This window comes from Leopardus geoffroyi, chromosome B1 (genome assembly GCF_018350155.1).
Source record: "Leopardus geoffroyi isolate Oge1 chromosome B1, O.geoffroyi_Oge1_pat1.0, whole genome shotgun sequence".
Classification (NCBI taxonomy): Eukaryota; Metazoa; Chordata; class Mammalia; order Carnivora; family Felidae; genus Leopardus; species Leopardus geoffroyi.
The window spans coordinates 196,556,381-196,580,306 of NC_059327.1; the positions used below are offsets into that span (position 1 = coordinate 196,556,381).

The following is a 23,926-nucleotide window of genomic DNA, read 5'->3' on the forward strand; positions in this document are numbered from 1 at the left end:
ACCTGTGGGAAGAACAGACACCTGCCCAGCAGTATCGTACAACAACATGGCGGGTGGAGTTCTCCCTTTCTCCCTTGGTGCAGGAGCGAGCTAGAGCTCTCTAGACCTGACCCTCCCTCGTGCTCACTAGCCACCTAAACAGTATGCACTCTTCTTATGCAGAGGACCAATAGTGGGGAGAGAATAGCATAGAATTCTTGTCCATATTTTCCTGAGAGGGCTGAAATCTTATCAGCTTTTCCCATTGTATGGTTTGATATAAAAAATAAAGAGGAAAAGAAAGAATATCTGTTAGGATGGTTTTGGCAGAAAGTAATAGGAGTTTAAACTCAAATGGATGTGAACATTATGGAAACATGTACGTTCACATGAGAAAGAAATCAGAGGTGAGTGGTCTTCAAGACTGGTCAGTCCAGCAGTTAATAATATCGTCAGGTCAGCCTTTCCTTCTGTCCTAAGGCAAGTTCAGCCACGGTTATGAAACACCTGTCAATAGCGCAGGATACATTTTTCTCATTCATGACTTGGAGGAGAAAGTAAACCTGACTTATGTTGATAAAAGCCAGAAAGCATCTCTCTCGGAGCCCCAAGCAAACTTCTCTGCTCATCTACCGGAAATGGCTTAGGCTTGCTTATCCTAAGTGAATTATGAGTAAGAGGGCTTAGACTAATCAGCTAGAGAGGAACTGATATTGGGGAAACAGCACTTTGCTACAATAGACTTCCTTCTAGAACCTGAAGCCTATTTGCTCGATTCAGGTAGGTATGGCTTCTGCCTGACAGCAGCAATGTTTAGCTCAGGACCCCCAGCAATTTGTGTTGCTGGATTATCTATACCCACCACTGCCGGGTGCTAAACTTGATGTTCTAGAGACAAAAACTAAAAATGGGTATTTCTTTGAGTCTTTGTTTGAAAGGAAAAACTACTTGCAAATATTGCAACAACTGAATATAGACTGCCACATAGGCTGTATAATATACGATCTTTCTTTTTGTTTATATCAGATAAATTGAAGTGTGCATTTTCTGACAGCTTTATTTTTCGGCAACCTACATAATATTTTTAAATGACTTATTTCACATACCTTCAAATCATTTTTGAATACACTCTTGCACTTTAGATGTTTTTTGTCAACAGAGATGACGATGTGTTTTTTCAAGGTTATAACACACTTGAGCATTGGCCCCTGGGGAACTTACCAGATTGGGTTCCATTTCAACGGTGATCAATTGGAATATATTTTGATAGGTTTTTTTGTAAATGAGAAAACTTTATGGACATAAAATAATACTCACAAAATATGTGCAATACTGAAAAGAAAATGATTCTGAAACACAGGGATTACATTTCCTCGGGAATTCACACGAGTTCAAAATTAAGAGACATATTCTACGCAATGTCGTTGGTCAGTTCTCAGTTGTTCCTCAGGGAATAAAAAGGTTACATATTTTTAAATACACTGTTTCAAAACCATTTTACGAAACTGCATCAATTTTTCCTTTCTGAATTTTGGCCATTTATGAAATCAAGAATATGGTTGGCAGTAATAGTGTTTGTAGGTTGTTGGAAAGCTCAGTCTTCAAACTATGAGTTAATATTTGAGTCGATTAAAGTGCCATCATACCTAGGAAGATATAGGGAGCTCTCCAAGAATTCTCAAGTACAATTTGAGGACTTGGTATGTCCGATGAATGTACCATTCAAAGGTTCTGTCCTGGTATTGTGGCCTCCCAGTTGGTTGGTCTGTGTGTAGAGTGGTTTGCCTTTTGTCTTTTGGACTGAAAGCGACTGTGGGCAGTAGGCTGATCACAGCCGATGGACTGTGTTGATGAACTGAAGATAATACCTCTGCACGTTTGTATGATCCAAAGTGGTTTCTTGAAATGCTGTGATCTAGGAGTTTGGGTTTAGAGATAACAAGGAAAGACATCTTCCCATGGGCATGATCAAAGAGGAGGAAGTTCCCCTTGAGCTCAGACAGTGATTGTTTTTGACAAGGGCGAATGGTTCTCCTTCTCTGGGAGGCATTCCTCTAGGTGTCAGTCTTGCTAACACTGAGATCCACATTACTGTTACCAGAGAAGTATCTAAGCACTGAGATAAAAATTGACATTCAGCGGTGGGCTGCTGCTGTCACAAATATCTAAAAATGTGCAGGTGGCTTTGTAACTGGGTCACAAGTAGAGACTGTAAGAGTTTTGGGATGCATGCTAGGAAAGCCTACATTGCTGACACTGCACCATTAAGGATGATTCTAGTCAATCAGGAAAAGAAGAGGTCTATAGCAAAAGTGTCAAACTTTTCAGAGAATCCCTAACTCATCCTGAACAAACTGTTGTAGAAATATGGACAAAAAAGTCATTCTGATGGGCTCTCAGACAGACATAAGGAAAATGTTGTTAGACGACAAGGGAAAGACAGTCTTTGTTATAAAGTGGCAAAGAATATGGATAAATTGTGTTGTCATCCTGGTGGTTGGTGGGAAGTAAAACTAGAGAGATCTGAAGTTGGATATTTGGCTGAGGAAATATCTAGACGATGCGTTGAAGGAACAGCATGGTTTCTCCTGTTTACAGGAGTGTAAGAAAAGAGAAATGATTTAAACACGGAGTTTGTAATCAATAGGGCAATAAAACTTAAATATTTGAGATATTCTCAGCTTCTCCATATTGAAAAGAATCAGAAAGCTCGTTCAGGAATGGCCAACTGACCATTTCTTAAGGAGATTAGTCAACAGGCAGATGGTCGTTGAAGACATGGGATAGATGAAATTGGTTAAGAAAAGTATATAGAGTAAAAAGTGTGGAGGACTAATGTCAGAATGTTCTGCCACATGAATAAACGTGGGTAGAGTAGAAGAAATAGAATGCACAAAGGGACTAAGAAGACAGGAGCACAGAAGGAAGTGGGGTGAAAATGGTGGCACGGAAGCCAAAGAAAAGTGCTATTATTTGAATGTTTGTGTCTCCCCACCCCCCCAATTCATACTTTGAATCGTAATCTCCAATGGTGATGGTATTAACAGATGGGGACTTGGGGAGGTACTTAGGTCATGGTAGTGGAGCCCTCATGAATGGGATCAGCGCCCTTATCCCACAGAGTATCCTAACTCCTTCCCCCCATGGGAGGACCCAGAGAAAATCTGTGACCTGGAAGAGGATCCTCCCCTGACCATGTTGGTATTCTGACCTCAGACTCCCAGCCTTCAGACATGTGAGAAATAAATTTCTGTTTTTTTTATAAGCCATCCAGGCTGTGCCATTTCATTATAGCAGCCCAAACAGACTAAGACAAAGATACAGATAAGTAGGATTCTACTTAGTGAGGCAAGTAAGGTAAAAGCTAAAAAGAGACTACAAAATTTGGCAATCCAAGGCTTTTGCAGAGTGACTTCAATGTAGAAATGGGAAGAAATCCCAATTTTATCAGGATGAAGAGTAAATAGGCATTGAGGACTGGGGATAGCAAGAGCAAACTCTTAAACTGTGGACTTGAGCTGTGAAGGAAAAGAGGGAGCTATTACTTAATCTAGACAGGGACGTAGAGTCCCAAAGGACATTGCGGCTGTTGTTTCAAATATGGGAGACCCTAGCATTTATATTGGCCATAAGAGGGAGCTAGTAGCAAGAGAAATGTGAAGTCAGGTTCCAGTCCTACATCCCAGGGAAGATAGGAAGGATGGAAAGGCTGGCCCAATCAACAGGAAGGGAGAATTCATTTTTGTATTAGGTTCGTACAATTGCCATAAACTGCATTGCTTAAAACAACAGGAAGTTATTCTCTCAGAGTTCTGGAGTCTAGAAGACTGACATCAAGGTATTGGCAAAACCATACTCCTTCTGAAGGTTCTAGAGAATAATCCATCCTTGTCTCTTTCTAGCTTCTGATGGTGCTGGCAATGCTCGTAATTGCTTGGGCTGCATGACTCCAATTTCTGCCACAGTCTTCACCTGGCCTTCTTGCCTCTGTGTATGTCTCTGGGTCTCTGTCCTAGTTAGCTCAGGCTGCCATAACAAAATACTGCAGAATGAGTGGCTTAAGCTACAGAAATTCTGTCTCTCGGGTCGGAGTCTGGGAAGTCTAAGATCAAGATGCCAACAAGGGAGGTTTCATGAAGAGGGCTGGGCTGTGTGTTCATATGTCCTGTTCTTTGTGTGACGGGAAGAGAGAAAGAGGAAGCTCTGTGCTACCTCTTCTTATAAGGGCACTAACCTCATCATTAGAGCCCTATTCTCATGGTCTAATTGTTTTTGAAAGGCCCCATCTCCAAAGACTATCACACTGGAAATTAGAGCTTCATCCTAGGGGGGAGGGGAACAATTCAGTCCAGAGCAGTCTCTAAATCTCTCTTTCCACAAAAGGATAACAGTCATGGGATTTAGGGGGCCCTAAGCCAGGATCACCTCATCTCAACTTGACCATATCTGCAAAGACCCCTGATCCAAATACGGCACATTTGGGAGTTAAGACTGCAGTGTACTTCTCTGGGGACAGTACCTTATACCACAGCAGCAAACACAGTGGGTGCATGTGTAGAGTCACCACCGAGGAGATCAAGGCAGGATACTCGGGGGTTCATGCCTCACAGTCCCTATTACTTCAGAAAATTGAAATACATTGTCATCTGAGAGGCAGAAAGAAATGCTGCCCTATAAATTCCAATGCCCCTTGAAAAACACTTTACTCTGACGATGGCATGTTGTGAGGGCACTGCAGGGGGAGTGGGTGAGTAGGCATAGGCTAGGAGATCAAAAAGGCTTTTGGAGGAGAGGCCATGGGACCTCTCTGTAGGATGAGTAGGAAAACGCCCCAGGGCAAGCACGTGTGGTTGGAGAACATTCCAGACAGATAGAAAGAACAACACGGTGGGGCGCCTGGGTGGCGCAGTCGGTTAAGCGTCTGACTTCAGCCAGGTCACGATCTCGCGGTCCGTGAGTTCGAGCCCCGCTTCAGGCTCTGGGCTGATGGCTCAGAGCCTGGAGCCTGTTTCCGATTCTGTGTCTCCCTCTCTCTCTGCCCCTCCCCCGTTCATGCTCTGTCTCTCTCTGTCCCAAAAAATAAATAAACGTTGAAAAAAAAAAATTAAAAAAAAAAAAAAAAAAAAAGAACAACACGGGCAAAGATGTAAGGCTGCAGAAAGGCCAGAGAACTTTATCAATTACCCTCGGTGTCACGGCCAGCTGTCAGAGGGACTCTTCATGGCAGCTCCGTGTTTCTTCCTTGAAATCCCCTTTTTCTCCCACTCTGCCACCCTGGAAAAGGAAAGACAGATGTTGTGTCCTTGGTCCAGCAGCGCTTCTGTTCTGATTGTGCATCCTCTTACCTAGTGTCCCGTTATCAATCCCAAAAGGCCTTGGGGCTTAATGAAATGCACGAAGTGGAAGCCGTGATTAATGCAGCCTAAGCCAAGCTGCTGCAGGAGTGGGGATGCCTGCCTCCTCACAGAGATGTCATTGTTCTTCCCTGAGACGGTGTCCCTCCCTCTCACACCCTGACCACCGCTTCCCCAAGCAGAGTGTTTATGTGTTGAGTGCAACACTCCGTGGACTTCGGGGCCTAATGGGGTGTGAGAGGGGGCCTGGGGTTTTTCATCTTGTTTTCAGCTGTACAAACACCACACACTTTCCCCATCCACTCAGGGTCTAAGTTCAGGCCTTCTAAGATACCAGCGGCTGCAAGGTGGTGGCAGGGACTCCACAAGTCGAAAGAGAGGGACCCGGCACCTTCCCCCCTCATACCAAACACATTCAAAGTGTTTATTTTCTCAGCCCCAACCTAAGCTCTCAGATAAACAACTCACTGCTGGTTGACACTTTAGGGCTCCCCCAGAAGCTTTTGTTTAAAGGCAGCAGGATGGGCTCTCCATTGTCCGCAGCAAGTAGAATGTGCTTCCCCGAAATGCAACCGGGACAAATTAATTGAGAGATATTCTCGTCTCCCTATAATCATTTTCCCTCTCCCTCCCTCCCTCCCTCCTTCCTTCCTTCTTTCCTTGCTTCCTTCCTTCTTTCCTCCCTCCCTCTCTTTCCTTCCTCTCTCTTTCTACCTTATTAACATTGACTTAAGACATCTTACCCACCAGCGGAACCTTCAGGAATTCTTCAGACAGCCTGATCACCCTGGAACAGAGACAGACTTGAAGGACAAGAGGTGAAGGGGAAAGACACCAGCATCTGCTGGACTCCTGGCTGTTCAGGTTTTTACACCTTTGTATCAACCCCTCCCCTTGAGAGTGAGCAGGATCTGATTTGTTTATAAATGAATAGAACACAGTGAAGGTGATGGAATGTCAATTCTGTGATTATTACACTATACAAGACCTTTGTTGTTAGTAGACCTGCTCTTGAGACTTTCTCTCTAGGTGACTTTCAAGAAATAAATAGCAAAATCAGGAGTCCTATGTCACAAGAAAATAGGGCTGTTTTACATCTGACAGCCCACAACAGGCTGGGTCCCTCAGTCGTCTATTTGCACGCAAATGAATTCTGCCAACAATTCTGCCCAAAAGAATGACACACCTGGGGTGGGGGGGGGGTGGTGCTTTGGGTGGCTCAGTTGGTTAAGCATCTGACTTCAGCTCAAGTCATGATCTCGTGGTTTGTGGGTTTGAGCCCCGCGTTGGGCTCTGTGCTGACAGTTCGGAGCCTGGAGCTTGCTTCGGATTCTGTGTTTCCCTCTCTCTCTGCCCCTCCCCTGCTCATGCTCTGTCTCTCTCTGTCTCAAAATAAATAAAAACATTTAAAAAAATTTAAAAAAAAACCAATGACACACCTGGAAGAGGATCCAAAATCTGGATGTGCAACATTCTCAATGGAGCCCTCTCTCTTTGTTCTGCTTTTATGAGGCATATCTAGCCAGCTTCTATTTCAGAGTGCTATTTTGTTTTTCTTTAGGCTTGATTATGATACCAGTCTCTTTGTCACTCAAGACATATGTTGAGTTGTCCAAATGGCTTTCTGAAGTTTTCCTTACTTGATTTAAGTTTTAGGCTGGTCATGGGAGTAGGGGTACACACTCTACCCTTAGAGAAAGGAAAGGAAAAGCATTACACTCCAGGAATAGAACTTTCTTAGAGGTTCCTGTTATTAATGGAATCTTTATCTTCCTGTTATTAATGGAATCTTTTTCTTTCTTTCTCTTTCTTTCTTTCTTTCTTTCTTTCTTCTCCCTTTCCTTCCTTCCTTCCTTCCTTCCTTCCTTCCTTCCTTCCTTCCTTCCTTCCTTTTCTTCTCTCTCTGTCTCTCTCTCTCTGTCTCTCTCTGTCTCTGTCTCTGTCTTCTCTCTCTCTCTCTCTCACACACACACACACACACAATCCTTCTCCTTCTCCTCCACCACCTCCTCCTTCTCCTTTTTTTCCTTCTCCTTGTTCACCATCATCATCTTGAATTCCTCCTCTTTACATTGCCCTAATGTCCTGGAGGTAGGTAATAGACCAATGGCAAGTCTTGTTTAGCGGCATTATCTTTGCAGAATCTGCACACATGGATTTCAGTTTGGTGGGGGGCGAGGGATTAGCTGAAGACCAAAATAGACCAAATCTATCTTACTGTTTTCTTTATCCAGCATAAATTTTGGATCAGTTGCTTTCCCTATGATCATCAGTGGCATCATGCATACAATGGGAGTAATGATAATACCAGCCTGTCAGTGTCAGTCAAAGAGTTTCTGAGATAATGAACCTTGCAGTGACAAAGTACATCAATAACTCTTTACCCTTTAGGAGTGGTCAGTCTTGCCTGTGGGTTGCTCTAATGAAGTTAAAAGCTTAGATTAAGAGGGGAACTAACCCTGAGTTCAAATCTCAACTCTGCTACTTAACTTACCAGCCTATCAATGTGGTACCATTTATAATGTTTCCATGTCATGATTTTCTTATATGAAATATGGGGATAATAATAGCATTTCCCAAACAGGGTTGCTGTAATGCATAAATGAGAAGGTGGATGTAAGTGCTTAGCCAAAGCCTACCGCATACAAAATGTTCAGTAATATTAGCTGCTGTTAATATGAGTATAATAAATTACTGCTACCTCAGTACCAACAAGTTGTATGCTGATACGTTTTATACAGAATGACCACTCACTTTCTCAATGATAAAAAAAAAAAGTATGATACAATTTTTGTACAGAAACTATTTGTCTTAGAATACTGTACACAGAGTGGCTTATAAACAACAGTAATGTATTTTCACGGTTCTGGAGGTTGAAGTCCAAGATCAAAGCACTGGCGGTTAGGTGACTGCTTCCTTGTTCATGGGCATCCTTTTGCTCACATGATGGAAGGGGCTAGAGATCTCTCTGAGGGTCTCTGTCAGAAGACTCTTAATCTCATTCATGACAACTATATCCTGTTGACCTCATAACTTCGCAGAGGCCCCACCTCCTAATACTATCACATTGGAAGTTACAGTTTCAACGTATGATTTTTTTTTTTTTTTGGAGAAGAAGACAAATATTTAGTCTATAGCATTCTTCCCTGGTCTCCTAAAATGAATGTCTTGTTCCCATGCAAAATACATTCATTCCATCCCAACAACCCTAAAGTCTTAATTTGTTCCAACATCAACCCTGCTCAAAAATCCAAAGTCTCATCTGATGAACCACCAATCTGGATTTCTAACCCAACTTTTTGGCTGTTCCAAACTATAGACCAACTCAACAAATAGTGAATGTGTATTTTCACGGATAATCCAACCTCAAGATGTCTGCGTTTATTATTATCTTTGTTCTATTGTTACTTATCTTAAAGTCCCAATAGAAAGCAAATGCCATGCACTCAGTCATTCAAGATTCAAGCATGGAGTCACCCCAGCGTCACCCTCTGGCTCCTCTTTCACATGTAATCAGCGACTGAGGACAAGAGTTCCATCCCTTTACTCTTTGTGGCATCTGTTCTCCCGGCTCTGCTTTGACTGCCTTAATTCATGATATCATCATCTTTGTGCTACACAACCAGGATAGCCTCCCCCCTGGCCTGCTCACCTCCTATCTCTGTCAGAAGCCCATCTTTCTTGAGATAGTCACAGTGAACTCTGTAAAATGAAAATCAGATCATGGCATTTTTCTGCTTTATTCATATTACACTCTCCCCTTAACCAATTACGGAATAACCACTAAGACTTTCTCTTAGTTGCCTCTTCGAGTTTTTCTCCATCACCTCTTTCATTCCCTCCTTGCCTCGCACATGGTGATTCAGACGTACACTCGTATTTTTGGTTCCCATCTCTCTATGCCTTGGTTCAAGAATGCCCCTCATCAGTAGCCACATAGTGAAAAGTTCTCGCCTCTCATGACTGAGCAAGCATCGTTCCTTTATGAAGGTTTTCCTTCTCACCCCACGGCCTCATGCAGGACTACCCCATTCTTTGCGTCTTGGGGACCTTTCATAGTTGTTTCTGACCAGAAGTGTTTCACTTTGTTTGCATGCCCATGTTTCCCGTTATACTGTGCAGATGTTCATGACAGGAGCAATGACCCACCCATCCACATATTGCCATTACCCTTCATAAAGTTAGACAGACACACAGTGGGCACGCGCTGAGTTAAAAAAGGAGTAAGTGAATAAATAAATCAGTGGCTGAGTGGATGGATCTACTAAACAGAAGCAGAAACCCTCATTCTATGTTCCTCAAAGGGTTTATGGGTTGATGACATGAGATGATGGGTAATCGGGTTCAAAAATGCCTGGTAATCAGGTTCCTGGGTGGCTCAGTCGGTTGAATGTCCGACTTCAGCTCAGATCATGATCTCACAGTCTGTGAGTTTGAGCCCTGCATCAGGCTCTGTGCTGACAGCTCAGCGCCGGGAGCCTGCTTCAGATTCTGCGTCTCCCTCTCTCTCTGCCCCTCCCCTGCTCATGCTCTGCCTCTCTCTGTCTTAAAAATAAATAAAAACATTGAAAAAAATTTAAAAAAATGCCTGGTAAACACCACTACGGAGTAAATAATTGTATGCCTGGCTTGCAACGAACTGCATCATATCGCCATTGTTACCCTAGGGTCTTCACTTTACTATATTCTTTGGGGGAATCTCCCCAAAGGGCTCACAGAAGACTCTTCAACTCTTCTCTTTCACGTCTGCAAGGCTGAAGCAGAAACATGATGGGATTGGGAGGCAGGACATCTGAAATCTTGTGGGACCCTGAGCAATTTACTTCCATTTCCTCTGCCTCAGTGAGAAGGTGAGTCTTAGCACTGATCGGAATATCATATATGCTGCTCATTTGTTCATTTCACACATGGAGAAATGGACGCTTGCAGGGGTTAAATAAACTTAAGGTAGAGCCAGGACTGGAACACGTTGCCTCGACGTTGGGTCCGTGCTCTTAACTGTGTGCCACACTGCCTTTCACAGGATGAATGTTTGTTATAAAAGAAATGCTAAGAGAAACAATGAGACAATAATCTAATTTTTTTCACTAAAAATGAAATGATGCAGAAAACCAGCATTTTCAGCCAGGTTATTTTCTTGAAAATGTAATGATCGGCCCTGATCTTACCCTGGGTTTTTACACAATGCAGCAGAAGCAAGGTGCAGTCGGGCCACACCTGTCCACAGCTGACTGCTGGGACAGTGCCCAGTGTAAACAGGTAGGCAAAAGAGGGAAGAGGATGTGAGATGGAACACAGCAGGTACGTGCTGCACTCCTTTTTAACGTATTAAAAATGGAGGCTTCTGGACTCCAGAGGAAGGTCCCATCTGCCTGTGCTGCAGTGCGCTGCCCCACAGTAGTGTAGGTGGAAGAGGTAATAGGGAAGCTTGACCTCCAGTGATGCCAGCAGATTGTGTTTACTTACGTACAACGCCCAGGCTTCTTAGATAATATATGCGGTAAACTGAGGACTTCTGGCAAAGCTGTTTCAGGAGGACTGAATTAGCTAGGAACTGACCTCCGTCCAGTGGATGCTTTCTCCTTTCTGGTGCCTGGAATGCAGACATACCAGATGGAGGTGCAGGGGTCATTCTGCGACCATGAAGCACCCTTGAGAAGGGAGGTCACTTTCTAAGGATGGTGGAGAAGAAAGATAGAAGTTGCTTAGGTCTTTAATGCTATCTTTGATGGGCCATCAACACCCGCCTGGTCTGTTGCCAGACTTGTTTTACCTGAGCAGAAAAAAAAAAAATAATAATAACTTTGACTTCCAATACTCTTACCTGCAGCCAAACTAAAACTTCAGTGATACAGCTCTGTTCTCAGGGTTTGATACGTTCACATCCCCGCAAACAGTGGCGGCTGACTTACTCTTTACTGGAGTTTGTTGAAAACAAAACAAAACAAAGCAAAACCAAAAAAAAAAAAAAAAAAAAAAAAGCTCAGTCATTTTCACTTCAATTAGAAGCAAGGCATTACCAAAAACTACATTATGTGCAGAGTCATAAAAGGGATATGACTCATATGAAGAGACAAAAATCTGCTCTGGCCAAGATACTTCCAGAGCCTCCCAACATGGGATCCTTTTTGTCATAAATGTCCAGTTATCCTGACTCTGGCGTATGGTTTGTGAACAACACTAGGTGGGAAATCAAAACTAGCTTTAAGGGGGGGAAAGTGGCAGTGACCACATTTTCCTGACACCGGAGAAGAATCTGGTTTATTAGCTTGGTTCAGTTTCTACAGGACTGTAAATAACTGAAAAGCTCAAGATGACCTTGGATACAGCTCCTTTAATGTCAAGCAAATAAGAAAAGGGTGGAGGTGTTATTCTATGCCTGGAGTGAAATGGCAAGAGGTTTTGGGATGCCTGTCGGCTGTGCAAAACGATTTGCTATCACAAGAGGACAAGGAGTCATTAAAACTGGCCTTATCTTCCAAGAATTGGAGGGATCAAGAGAGGATCAATAATTTGAGGCTCAGATTATATATGGTTGTGAAACCTTGGGAGATGTAAAATGGCAAATCGCAAGCTGACTCGTGTGTTTGCATGAAGGTGCTGACATTTGAAAAAAGCTTCCTGGAACACTGCCAACATAAAGTGGATTAGTATAGAGAGTTAATTGGGCAAGTTGGAAATGTCTCTTAGTGAAAATACTTTTTAGCTACAATAGAAAACCACTAATTTTTTTTTATCAACTGAAATAAAGCAAAATTTGAAAAAATAGCTAATATTTATTACATGCTGATTTTCTGCCCAGCCTTGGCATGGTTTCTGTTTATTATTTCATTATTTAAACTTCTCTCTTATGTGAGATAAGCGCTCTAATAATTCCCATTTTATGTGATAGGGGGGTGAGGAGAGGTCTGGATAGTTTCCCCAAAAGTCACACAGCTGGATTCTGGAAAGGCTGGTTTTGCACTTGGCTGCTAGGGAGTTTGATGAAAAGCCTGTGTAGCCTCTGCTGTGAGCACAAGCAAAAGGAGAGTGTTTCCACCCTTACAGACTATGCGTTCTTAGGTCCCTGGTGAGGTGTGGCACCTGCACGGTAACTAAAAGGTGGGTGTTGCTTGCTTCTAACACCTTGAGCCCTCTCTGTTCTCACAAAACACAAGTTGTGTCCTACTTGCTACTGATAGACTTCTTTCTGTCCTAATTTCTCCTTTACCTTCCTTCCTCCCTCCTTCCTTCCCTCATTGCCTCCTTTCTTCTATACTTATTGAGCGTGCACACACACACACACACACACACACACATAGTCAAATATAGTCAATTCTCAATATTCACAGTAGCTATGTTCTATACTCACCACGAACCCTGAATTAGCCAGTACTGAGCCATTCAGTGGGGAAATACAGATTTAGTTTCCTGCAAGCCTCCGGTCATAACATTTTCGCCAACCGACCAACACATAATCTTGTTTTATGTACATTTTCATTTAAAGACATCTTTTTTTTAAATATACACTGTGGATACATTAATGTTGAACTCACAGCCAACAGCGCTTTAGCTCCCGCCTGAACGAAGCTGATCTAATACACGCATTTTCTCTGTAAAGCACGTCACAGCCTTCTTGCGCTTAGAAACTTTCGACCACATTTTAGCAGTCTATTTGGAGGCCGCTTAAACAGTAAAATTCATCATCACACATGCAAAATGGGGAAACATGCAGCATGAGTTACAGGTGAAAATGACACTTGCTTACAGTGTGAAAGCTGGAACAGTCCAAGAGCTACAATATAGGAAGAAGGCAATGGGTCACCTTGTTTGACTTCAGGGGGACCATGTGTGTCACGTGCTCAATTTTTTTTTTTTTCTGCTGCTTTGCGCATGTCCGTTACGGACCATGAAAGGGGCGTGGCTATTGATTTAATTTCAGTGACTAGGCAAACTTGCAAATACAGAATCCACAAATAATGAGAATCAACAGGGCTCTATTCCAAGGGAATCCGGTGAGTAGTAAGCAAGTAACAGAAACTGTCCCTTCTCCTCACCCACGATACAATATCTAGAAGAGGGAAGTGGTTATAATGAATCGGCACATAAACATAAAGAAAAATTCTTATTAGTACCATATTGTATTGCATTCCTTAATAGATTGATCGGTTGATCTATTCATCTAACTATTAATTTATGTAAAAGGACATTGCTGTATGTTTACTATATATCAAGCACTATGTTAAACGGTCAAATGTATTGTCTGATCTCGTTACCCCCTAAAAATGTCAACCTCTTGAGGACAAGGAGAGCTTCTTACACATTTTTAATGTGTAATAGATACAGATCTCATGAGTAGATAATTGTTTAATGGATTTGAGAGCAGGAGTCCACCACGTTCTGCTATTTTCTTGGTAAAATAAGGAAGTTTGACTAGACAGTCCCCGTAGACCCATTGAAGTCTGCATCTATATGAATCACTCAATAAATATTTGCTGGATTGATTTATGGGAAATCCTCTCGTGGTGGTTTCAGATTAGAAATACGCCATCAAACTCTGATACCTCAAGTCGAAAGGGCAGGTATGAGCAGAGACAGAGTCAAATATTTGGCTCTGAAGACCAAACCTCTAAGTTTGGCTGCTGTGGGGCACCATGACTGCAAGTAAATAATAAAAGATGCTATGTAAGCAGAGCAGGCGGTTCTCACAGTGAACATGAAAGCCCGGGAGCCACATTCTAGCACATTATGGGTAGTTTATGGAGCACATCAGTTCATAACGTGAGACAAATTGGCACTGGGGACTCCAATGGCTGCAGTCCAGGTGGACCACCAAGGAAGAAACATGACGGGAATGCCAGCAAGAGAAGGTCTGAGCGTCCTTCCTCAGTGCTCCTTTAACAAAAGGTTTACACCCGCATCACTACAGAGTTTATGGTTCTTGAAATAAGACATGTAGACATTTGTTCATTCAATCTCTTATTCATTCATCGTTTCACAAACAAGGATTTGAGCCCTCAAAAAATGCCAGGCAATGTGGCAGGCATGGGAGTTACAGGGGTGAGGGAAATTCTCTCTGTCTCTGCACACATGGAGTTTAAAGTCTAGTTGGAAAGATCCACACTGAGAGAGAGCATGGTGTTACGGGAGCACAATCTGGGGGAATTAACCTTCTCCTGTGGAGGTTCCTTCTTGATGGGTGAGAGTCAAAACTGGCATGATAAGCAGATGGTATAAGGGTGGGGAGGACTGGTTGGGGGGAAAAAAAAAAAAACCCTAGTCACAGAAGGCATCTCTGTGAAGAGAGCACTTGACCCTGTAGAGAATTAAGAAGCAAGACCGGAGGCCAGAGAAGTAGTAGGATTTTGTGATGGTGCTGGGGGAAAGAGGTGGAGTCCAAGGCCTCCAAAGTCTCCTAAGCAATGACAATAGAAAATACACATCTTACATTCACATACAGTAGGAAGCAGGGCGGTGGGGGGGGATGGGGTGGGAGGGTACATGATCAGATTTACATCCTAAAGTGAGCTCTGCTATTACTGGGTGAATATAGATTGTGGCCAGGTCAAGTCAACGTATAAGTGGGAAAACCAGCAAGGGCTGTCATCATAATCTGGGCAAAGGGTGTCTCTGCCTGACACTCAGAGGGCTGTTGAAAAGCTGGAGACATGCACTTGGATTCTTTTCAGGAGGTCAAGTTGGTAGGACTTGACAATGATTAGCTAGAGGAGCGAGAAAGAGGGGAAAAAAGACAAAACTACCCCTCAAGAGTCTATGTAGAGCAACTGGGTGATTTTTTTTCAGGAGGGATTATTCCTTACTGAGCTATGGTTCATGGGATAGAAAAGTCCTTTAGAAGAGACATCAGTGGTTGAGTTTTGAAATAATGGCTCCATTGGGATGGTGAGAAATCCATACAGAAATGCCACTAGAAACTGTTGGTGGGAGAGTTTTGGAGCTCAGGCAAGAGGTGTGGATTGAAGATGGAGATTAGGGTAAAAAGAAAGCCTTTGGAAAGCCTGTGATCCTCCAGAGAAGGGGGGTGAACATCCAAGGAAAGAAGACAAATACAGAAGACTCTCCATTTTCAAGGGTTAGACAGGGAAAAAGACATGGTAAGAAACTGTGGAGAACTTTCCAGGGAGTGTGCTGGAAAACCAGGATCATATCATCTGTTTGCATGGAGACCTGTGACAACAAGAAATATATCTAAGTCTACATTTTTTGGGACAATGTCATGCAACAGTTTTACCTGCCACATAACCCAGAATTTCTAAATTAAAACGCTCAGCTTTGGCAACTAGAAGTGCGATACTTCTAAGTAAAACCAGATTATTTCTATATTATGGAGGATGGGCATATTATAATGTTCAGGTGCTGCCTTTTTATGGGGATGTGAGGAAGCTCTGAGATATAATTTCAGTTAGCATTTAATTTTTAGGAAGAACTTAAAGAGCTTTGGGAAGGTATTTCTGTCATGGCTGTCTATTGCTTCATTTTTCCATTTAACTCATTTTTTTTCTTACTTTCATTTATTTTACACTATTTTTTCTTCTACCAAATACTTTATATTTTTGTAACCCACTTAATACCATTTTTGAAGTGAGGTAGGATATATATTCATTATATAAAAATATTATCATATAATAACAATGTTTTTGACTATCACTGGGTTTATTACTGTATTCAGCTGAGAGAAAAAAACAAATAAAAGAAACCCATAAAACTGTATTTCATGGAAAAATTTCCTTTGAAATTATTTAGGGTGTCTCATAGAACCCTTTATCATTCTGTCATCATTGTAAAATGGAATCACATGACTAATAAATAACTCATTCTGGGTAGAAACTTGTAATATAATTTTACGATAGGTGCCTATTTATATCAGTATTTATTATTTGCTGCGAAAATGTCATTTGAGCTAGACAAGACTCTAATACAATTGCTATGTGCAAATGGAATATAGAGATTGAAAATTCAAAAGCAACAAAATATATAGGTAGCAGAGGGTTGCTTTGAGGGACACTATTCTGTTCCTGGCAAACTATCTGGGGCGAAAGAGTCAAGGGAATTGAAGATTATGTCACAAGGACCACTGGCATAGAGATCTACAGCTAAAGCCCCCACATTTGAACAGGAATTCCTGTACCTTCTTTTTGTCTTATGGTAAAGGGGTAGGAGAGAGGAAGAGAGTAGGTGGGGGAGCACAGCAGTGATTCCAAAACTTTCCTTATTGTAGCTGTTCTTGAAAAACACTCCTATCGCAGCCAATATTCCTCTATCTATTGGGAAGCACTACCCCAGGTTCAATGACAGCAAAGGGTAATTGTTTTCAGAGCTATAGTGAGGGCATAATAGATCTGAAAGATTTCTTGAATCATTCTGTATGAAGTTATGTGCTAAACTGTGAGAAACTTATCAACACAAAGAGGTAAGCCATGTGTATGGTAGCTCTGGATCAGAGCATGTAGCAGTAAGTCGAACATGATGAGGACACCCAATGAACTTCTGTTCACACTTCAATACCCAGATATAGTGCCCTTTCCCTGCAGAGACTTTCCCAACGTTCCCCAACTCCATAGTAATTTGTTCATCCCAGAAGCTAACACATGTGGGAGTTGAAGTGTTGACGAAAGGGTCATTTGTCCTTGGGCTTAAATTTAAACTGTGACATGATCTCCAAATGAATTACTTTGTCTTGTCACAGAAATACACCAACAAGATTGAAAAGATACACTAATCACACATTTAGATTTTCACCGTATTTCAATTCTAGTCCAAATTGTTTATTATTACCTTTATATTTTGTATTCTTAATATATCCTGAATTTATTTTCTAAATAGTACAATTATGTGACTTTACTTTTTTTTTGTGATTTTGATTTAGCTTCTTCAATTTTTAATGTACTGAGAACCCAAAGACTCACACAGATGTGAACTTGGGCTCCTGTAGATTTTTGAGAGATCCTGATTAATTTATCTTTTATAAATTTTATTATCATATTTAATGATGCCGATTCTTAAACACCCCTTCAATACCCTCTGAACTTCAATATAGCAGGGTCTGTGACTTATAGTTAGTCTCCAACTTATGATGGTTTGATTTATGATTTTTCAACTTTATGATGGTGTGAAACCATTCATTAGAAAGCATACTTGAAATTTAATATTCCGATCTTTTCCAAAAATAATAATATACGGTATGATCCTTTCTCATGATTTCGGGCAACTTCAGAGAGCTGCAGCCCCCAATCAGCCGGCCATGTGATCATAAGGATAAGCAACTGATATGGTTACAACCATTCTGTTTATCACTTACGGCACAGTATTCAATAAATTGCATGAGATATGCAATACTTTATTACAAAATAGGCTTTGTGGTAGATAATTTTGCCCAACTGTTGGCTAATGTAAGAGTTCTGAGCACTTTTAATGTAGCCTAGGCTAAACGATGATCTTTGGTAGGTTGGGTGTATTTAACGCATTTTCAACTAAGCATATTGTCAACTTTTGATGGGTTTATCAGGATGTAACCTCACCATAACTCAGTGAAAATCTGTATTCATCTTGGCAGGAAAACTACTTGTCAAAGCGAACCGAAGTAACAGTGATTGTGTGGTGGTTCAACTATGATGTGCATAAGAAACACCTTGGAAAACTGTCAAGATCCATCATCCTGAGCCTTATATCCAGAAACTTGGATTCACCAGGATTTTTCTGGGATGGAAGGATTGCAATTTTAGTAAGGTCTCTAGGTTCCACTAACGTGGTGATCTATGGGCTGCACTTTCTTAATTTAGACCTGGGCGTTAGATATACTTGACCCCTTATGCCAACGCTGATCAGTGGGTCGTGGTGCTCTCCAGGGAAGCTCTAAGAAGGGCTGCACCCAGGTTTCAGTGGAAAAGAATTCTAAGCAAGGGAAACCGACGGGGGGTCAGGATGAATATTTGCTGTGTATTGTCAGCCTTTGTTGAAACCAAGAGACAAGAAGAGAACACTTATTCCAAGTCTTCTACGAATCGGAACCTGTACTAGATATTCACCTACAAAGTCATTTGTTATCTCATCCCAGTCCAGTGAATCAGGCAAGAACAGAGAAGGTAGTTTGGCTGAGATCTCACAGGCAGGCAGTGGTGTTGGGATTTAACTGCTCCTAGTGATTTGTCCATGCCTTTTCTACTTCATAGAAAAATTGGGAAGCTTTGCAGTGACAAACTGATAACAAATTATTTTTGGACTAAGAACTCTGATATGCAAAATCAGGTTGACTAGGTACAATACTAGGCATTTTATAGCTTTCTTAATGAATTTGTCAAGGACTTGCCCTGTTATTATTCTGGTTGACTGATGAACTACCTGCCTGGGGCTGGATGTCTGAATTGATAGATGGTTTTGCCTGCAGCCTGTGCACTGTTAGGGCTCAAAGCACTTTTATGTTATTCTAAAAGTCAGTTTCAATGTAAAAAAAAAATTAACATCTTTTCAAATATCCTGTGTCAACCTGTGTAATATAACTTTGAAAAATTAGACATTGAATTTGGCTATTTTGTGTTTTAATTCCTATAACAAAAGTATTTCAAAATATTTTTTAGAAAGTAAAGGTGACCTTTATGAGTATCTATGTGAACCCTATGAGCATGCTTAACATCATTTACTTGTGTTGTCTATTTGTTAGGCAAAGAAAATGAACAAAGTATATTGAAAAATCAGTTTTATATTTGTTGGATCCACCTAACGGCTCAGGTAAAGCTTGAAATAATGCAATAACAATGACAAATGCACGTATGGATTCACACAAATAAACAAAATAATCAGACCAGCTTCTAAATATGGCATGGGATAGATTTCAATCAAGGGATAGATTTCAATCAAGGGATAGATTTCAGTCATTCTCTGGAAGTCAGATGATAGACTTGCAGAAATATATTAATTCAACTGAATTACTTCATGCTAAGAATTATGCCAGGCATTGTGACTAATCAGTTATGTAAAGCATGATTTTCTGCCTTCACCGAGAGCATTACCTTGTATAGAAAATAAGTAAACTTATGGGTCACACTCTGTACTGGGGAACACAGAGGCTGAGATGTGGAGAATCTAGAGCAGATTTGGGGGCGTGGGAAGTCCCCAGTAGAGGTGATGCTTGGGTTGACAAAACAGGGAGAAAGGAAAGAACATTTGAAATAAATTGCCAGCATATGAGAAAATGCAGAGGCATGAGAAGGAGGTCACATTGGCAAGGTCAAGAATGGAGGTGGTAAGGGTTGGAAAGTAAGGTTTAGGGATCAGTTAGGGACTCCCTGGATCACATAGCTGGGTGAGCACTGACTTCAAGTCTCTGGTCGTCTGTTTCTATGCATTTATAATTACATGGAGATTGAATGAAATGGCCTGATTCTATATTCACTCATTCAACAAATAGATATTGGAAATTTGTGTACTAAGCACAGTTCTAAACACTTGGGATCTATCAGTGATTATAATAAGATTTATCAAGTCTCTTTTTTCAATGAGCTGATATTCTGGTGGGGACTTTACATATTAAATACACATAATATAAATCATATAGTATGCAAAAAAAGTAGTAGGTGCATCATATAAAAGAAAAATAGAGCAAGAGGGAGAATGGTGCAGATCCTAATTTGAAAATGGTGGCCATGAAAAATAAGATGAAACAACCCAGCCTGATTTTAAGACTTACATGGCTACAGTAATCAGGTCAATGTGGTATTGACACAAAGACAGAAAATACATAGTGGAATGGAGTCCAGAAATAAACCCACACATAAGTGGACAACTGGTTGTTGACATAGATGCAAAAGCAACTGAATGGAGAAAAGATTGTCTTTTCAACAGTGATGAAACATTTCATTATCTGTGTGCAAGAAAATAAAATCTATACTTGCACCATATTAAGGAAAATAAACTTCAAAATGTATAATATGCTTAAATCTAAAATTTAAAACTAAAAAAAAAATTATATAATGAGAGGAAACTATTGTAACTTCGGAGCTACTAAACATTTCTTAGATATGATAACAAAATCATAATCCACAAAAGAAAAAAATTGATATATTAGATTTTATTATTTGTTTAAACGTATATTTCTTTTTTTTTTCCCAACGTTTTTATTTATTTTTGGGACAGAGAGAGACAGAGCATGAACGGGGGAGGGGCAGAGAGAGAGGGAGACACAGAATCGGAAACAGGCTCCAGGCTCTGAGCCATCAGCCCAGAGCCTGACGCGGGGCTCGGACTCACGGACCGCGAGATCGCGACCTGGCTGAAGTCGGACGCTTAACCGACTGCGCCACCCAGGCGCCCCTTTAAACGTATATTCCAAAAGACGCTGCAAAAAGAATGAAAAGCCAAGCTATAGACTGGGAGAAAATTTTGCAAATTAAGTACCTAGTGACCAGAACATATAAATAACTCTTAAAACTGAAAAATAAGAAATCAAATAATCCAACTATTTCATCAACGAAGACATGTGGCTACCATATAAGCAAAAATACTCAGCGTCATTAGTCGTTAGGGAAATGTACGTTGAACCCACAATAACAGTATACACATATTAAAAGGGCTAAAATTAAAATGACTAAGGAGACCGGATGCTGTCAAAGATGTAGAGAAGTTGGAACTCATACACTTCTGGGAATGTTGAAATGTAAAATGGTAAACCACTTCGGAGAACAGTATAGCAGTTTCTTAAAAAGGTAAACATCCATATACCATATGATTCTGCGATTCCACTCGCAGGTATTTGCCTAAAAGGAGAGTAAGCCTATGTCCACAAGATGACTCACACACAAATGATTATAGCAGTGTTTTTTTTTTCTGTTCTTGTTTTTTTTTTAAAAAAAAATTTTTTTTTCAACGTTTATTTATTTTTGGGACAGAGAGAGACAGAGCATGAACGGGGGAGGGGCAGAGAGAGAGGGAGACACAGAATCGAAAACAGGCTCCAGGCTCTGAGCCATCAGCCCAGAGCCTGACGCGGGGCTCAAACTCACGGACCGCGAGATCGTGACCTGGCTGAAGTCGGACGCTTAACCGACTGCGCCACCCAGGCGCCCCTCTGTTCTTGTTTTTGTAATACCCAAATTTCGGAAAGAACTCATATGTCTATCAACAGGTTCATGGATAAACAAGGTATGATATATTAACACAGTGGAATACTACACAGCAATATAAAGAAATTGATACACAATAACACGGACGAATCTCAAAATAATTAAGCTTGGTAAAAGCAGTTAGACAAAAAAAGTAAATAATGTATGTTTCATTTATAGAAAATTCCAGAAAATGCAAATTAATTTATTGTTAAAGCAAAGTAGTGCTTGCCTGTGAGTGGAAAGGAAGATCAGGGAGGAGTGGAGGAGCTAAAAGAGGAGATTAGAAAGGACCGTGGGCAAACATCGGAGGTGGTAGATATACTCTCTATTCTGTTTCTGGTGGTGATTTACCAGTTCTATTTGTATGACACGACATCTAATTGTACACTTAAATACATGCAGTTTATTCCATGCCAATTAGATCTTTATGAAAATGTCAGGGAAAAAAAAAACTGGTCATGTGAGATTTCATTGAGAAGATGCCATTTGAGCAAATTCTTGGTGGAATGAAGGAATTCATTACTTGAATATTGGAGGGAAGAGCATTCCAGGCAAAGAGAATAGTAAAAGCAAAACACTAGGTTGGGTACTTGAAGACTGGAAAAGAATCTAAGCAGAGTGAGCAAGGATAGAGAATAGGATGTGAGATCAAGAAAGTCATGGGACTTAGACAATCTGTTAGAGAACTTGGGGGGTTGTTCTCATGATGATGGTTCTTTTTCTGAATAAAATGAGGATTCATTGCGCATTGTGAGATTTCTTTCTCCCTTTCTTTTTCTTCTTTCTTTCTCTTTCTTTCTTTCTTTCTTTCTTTCTTTCTCTTTCTTTCTTTCCTTTCTTTCTTTCCTTCTTTCTCTTTCTTTTTCTTTCTCTTTTTTCTTTTTCTTTCTTCTTTATTTTTCTTTCTTCCTTCTTTGTTTGTTTGTTTGTTTTTTCTTTCTTTCCTTCTTTATTTCTTTCTATCTTCTTTCTTTCTTTCCTTCTTTATTTCTTTCTTTCTTTTTTCTTTTCTTCTTTCTTTCTTTTTCTTTATTTCCTTTTTCTTTCTTTCTTCTTTCTTTCTTGCCTTCTTTCTTTCTTTCTTTCTTTTACTTTCTTCTTTCTTTCTTTCTTTTTTCTTTCTTTCTTGCCTTCTTTCTTTCTTTCTTTCTTTTACTTTCTTCTTTCTTTCTTCTATCTTTCTTTCTTTCTTTCTTTCGAAATCTTACATTATACAAGGACAGATCTAGCTGCTGTTCTGAAAATAGAGTGTACAGGGGCAAGAATTGAAGCTCAGGGACCAGTAAGAAGATACATTTAATAATTTAGAAGAGTGATGATAATGTCTAGCACTTGAGGGTAGTAATAAATATAGGAGGATGTGGCTGGCAAGATTAAATATATTTTTTGATAGACATTATAGATTTCCTGATAGAAATTTGGTTGAAAGATAAAAGAGAAAGAATGGTTGAGAATGACTGCACGGTTGTGTGTTTTTCTGTTTTGTTTTGTTTCATTTCTGTTTTTGTCTGTTGTTTTACCTGAGCAACTGAAAATAAGGTGTTGCTATCAATTGAGATGTGGAAAGCTATAGGCAGAACAAGTTTGGGAATGGAGTACAGCAGAAAACCCAATCAAGCCTCTGCCTTCATGGGATTTACATTTTTGAGTTGGAAATCAGGTGATAATCATAAATGTGTGCCTATTTTTAGACCCTGGGTTGATGAAAGGGAGAGTGTGAAAGAAGTTGTTTCTGGCATTATTTTCCATATAATGCAACGTTCTGGAGGACTCTTGGAAGATGATGAACTGAATGCATTTTCACCTTCTCCACTTGGCAACCTGCCCATATGCCTGTCCTGAGTCAGGTCGTCTAGGGGCAACTAAGAATGAGTAATTCTTTGGTTTGCTGACAACATGATGGGGAGAACTGGAGCAAAACATTTTACACTTAGAGCAGATGAAGCCCAAGGAGCAGTGGAAAGCCTGAGAGCAAGAACCTGGGAAGAGCCTGCTCCACAGAGATCCAAGAAATGTTATGAACAAAATAAACGTCTGCCTCATGTTAGTGTACTTTGTCTTTCATGAGGTGGAGAAGAAGCTCATCTAGGTGGGCTGAGAAATGTTGATCCTGAGGCTGGGGTTGTTCAAGAATATCAGGGAGCAGGGAGACTTCCTTTTGGGGTCCTAATAGGAGATTTTTTGCATACTTGTGCTATCCAACCCAGCCATGGGGATGTTTCATTACTACTGCTCAGAATAAATAGCAAACCCCAATAAACTCTACAAAGGAAAGTTCCACCTTTAGGGGAGTCCACCTGCCAGAGAGAGGAAACTTTGCTCCAGCAGTTCAGGAACAGAGGGAAATAGAATTTCTGCAGACAGTCAGGAACTTGAACAAACCAATAAGAGCATTTCACGATTTTTGTATGGTGAAAGGACTGGTTTTGCACAAAAATCATGAATAGGCAAATAGAAAGAAAGAACAATCGGCATCAAAGTCTGAATATGGGACCT

At 40.8% G+C, this 23,926-nt stretch overlaps 1 long non-coding RNA gene across 1 annotated transcript; it reads left to right on the forward strand.

Moving 5' to 3' along the window:
* The first annotated feature begins 10,004 nt into the window (after positions 1–10,004).
* Positions 10,005–19,021, forward strand: LOC123583656. Its single transcript, XR_006704984.1, has 2 exons — positions 10,005–10,183; positions 17,887–19,021. It is a non-coding gene; the product is annotated as an uncharacterized LOC123583656 (long non-coding RNA).
* Positions 19,022–23,926: the final 4,905 nt, after the last annotated feature.